The sequence below is a fragment of the Chrysochloris asiatica genome, unplaced genomic scaffold (assembly GCF_000296735.1).
Source record: "Chrysochloris asiatica unplaced genomic scaffold, ChrAsi1.0 scaffold00176, whole genome shotgun sequence".
Taxonomy (NCBI): domain Eukaryota; kingdom Metazoa; phylum Chordata; class Mammalia; order Afrosoricida; family Chrysochloridae; genus Chrysochloris; species Chrysochloris asiatica.
Genome location: NW_006408694.1, coordinates 6,648,717 through 6,651,050, shown reverse-complemented (window position 1 = coordinate 6,651,050; position 2,334 = coordinate 6,648,717). Strand labels below are relative to the sequence as shown.

The following is a 2,334-nucleotide window of genomic DNA, read 5'->3' as shown; positions in this document are numbered from 1 at the left end:
TACCCATGGACAAATATTAAACTGCTCCTAAAGCCGAGACTGTAAAAAGCTCCAAAAACAAATTTGCTAAGAAGCTCTGGAGACAAGTTTCTGGGGTTTTTATCTAAAGAACAATAGCGTCAGCCTTCCCAGATAGCCCACAGCTGCAAACTATTCAGCCAGGTGTCTTGCTTCTTCCTGCAGGCCTCAGCCAGCCAGCCCACACAGCGGGACTCCTTTTCAATCCCTTTTCACCTTTTTCCCATCGAGATTAGATGCTATAGGTATGTTAATTAGCCTGGAGAAACTGAGTTGCTGACCTGGGATTCGAACCTGAAAAGTACCACATAATAATTTGCTTGAATTTCTGGAAAATTAAGGATGTTAGATTATCAAGACAATTTGTGATGTATGTTCTAGAATTTAATTCCTGTAAATCATTGTGTCCTGTGTTGAATGATTAATCATATTTCACTTCTGTACCCCGTCTTAATAAACCCCGCCTTCCTTTGTGTAAAGTTCCTCCCCGAAATAAAACTGGGGCAAAGACCGAAGCCCGCGTGTTTTACAGCTGGCATGCGAGGTGTTACAGCTGGCAAGGCATGCGTTAAGGTTTGCAGAGTGGTGCTTTGCAGCCTTCAGGGGCCACAATAACGGTAGTCCAGGGTCTGCCCACCAGTGTCACATCCACTCTGGTTTCAGGGTGTCTTCTTGTCTCTCTTGTTGTGTCTTTGTGTGTATTCTTTCTCTATCTCTGTCGCCGCCAGATCTCTCTCCTTCGTGAACCGAACCTCCTTGTCAAGACCGGTCCCCAACAATTCACTGTCCAATTTTTGTATGCATATGAGGTTACTGAAATAGTATGTCTATGTCAAGTGCACCTTAGCACTCAAACTGACATCTTTGCTCTTGAAAACTTTAAAGAGGCCTTGAGCAGCAGTTTTTCCTAATGCAATACATCATTTGATTTATTGACTGCTGCTTCCATGAGTATTGATGGTTGATCACAGCACAATGAAGTCTTTGACAACTTCAATCTTTTCTCCATTTATATGTAGGTTGTTTATTGGCCCAGTGGTGAGGATTTTCACTTGCTTTCTTTTTCTCTTGGCAAATGTTATACTTTAATAATAATAACAACAAAATTCAGCCACAGAACAACACTGTATTTCCCCCATTCTAGTAGAAAATATGCAGTAGAATAATTAAAATTAGATTTTACTTCAAAATATAGGTTCTTACTACATCTAGGAACATGTGTCACAATTACCTATGGTGGTTTTGAACACCCTTTCGGTCCAGGTCTCACTCTTGGATGTAGGACCTGGGTGTTTTTAAACCTCCAGGAAAGTCTGGTATTTCCTTCTGGCTGAGCCATGTTTAGGGTGACTGGGTCAATTTGGGTTTTCTGGCTGTTGCTTGGCATTCTGGGGAGTTTTCTGGGCAGCTTTACTAGGAGTGGTGAAGAACTTAGGTCCAGGGTTTTTCAGAATCTTCCACAGGTCTTTTTTCCCCAGTGCAGAGTTTGATTCTTTTTCAATCTCCTCTTGGATTCTCAGCTTCTTCTGAGACCTCTGTAGCTGAGCTCCCTGACTCTGCTGGGCCTATAGCTGGGGACCCTGGCTCTCTGGCTTTCAGTGTCTCCAGAGCTGAGGTGGCCTTTTACTGAAAGTCTCTTTGTGACAGCAATGATGTTTTCCACAATGTGTTGCATCTTCATTCCAGTGTGATCAATGTGTACAGTGCTGCATGAGCCATTTTTAGAGATGTTCAGTACAGTTATTAATCTCTTTTGCCAGATCCTTGGCTAAAAGGTTCACACATGTGGGACTTTCTTTTGATGACAGAAGTGTTTCCCCATAACTGAAGGCAGAAGCCTCCTAATTCTTGCATCAGTCAGGAAGACGTCAAAACTGTCTAAGAGGCAGAGCTTGGCTTCATGGGGTTTATATTTATGTTTTAAAGTTTGGAGGGAGATAATCTGAAAAATTTTTTTAATTTTATGCTTGTTCAAAAGATTCTGATAGAACTGTCCTGTATTCTCAGGTATTATATTGGGTTCATCCTTGGTAAAGAGACAGATTTCTGTTAAATCTGATTGACTAGCATGAGGCAAAGACAATCTGATCTACGGTTCTTTATTTGGGATTTTCCACAACACCACCATTAAAAAGAAATGTTCATTCTTATACAAAAGCACTGCATTCACATTTTCTCCGAACTCTGAATGTGCCAACAGAGCTTTTACTGCCTTTTTAACTTGTATTTTGTTCAGCTCCAGCCAAGGATCCAATGTGTCCAGGGTCACTGGAGTAGAGGCCTCCATACCGCCTCCTGTAGAGGTGTGTGGACCCA

The 2,334-nt window shown here is 41.9% G+C and overlaps 1 pseudogene; it reads right to left on the bottom strand.

Moving 5' to 3' along the window:
- Positions 1-1,534: 1,534 nt before the first annotated feature.
- LOC102817055 lies at positions 1,535-2,305 on the bottom strand (annotated as a pseudogene).
- Positions 2,306-2,334: the final 29 nt, after the last annotated feature.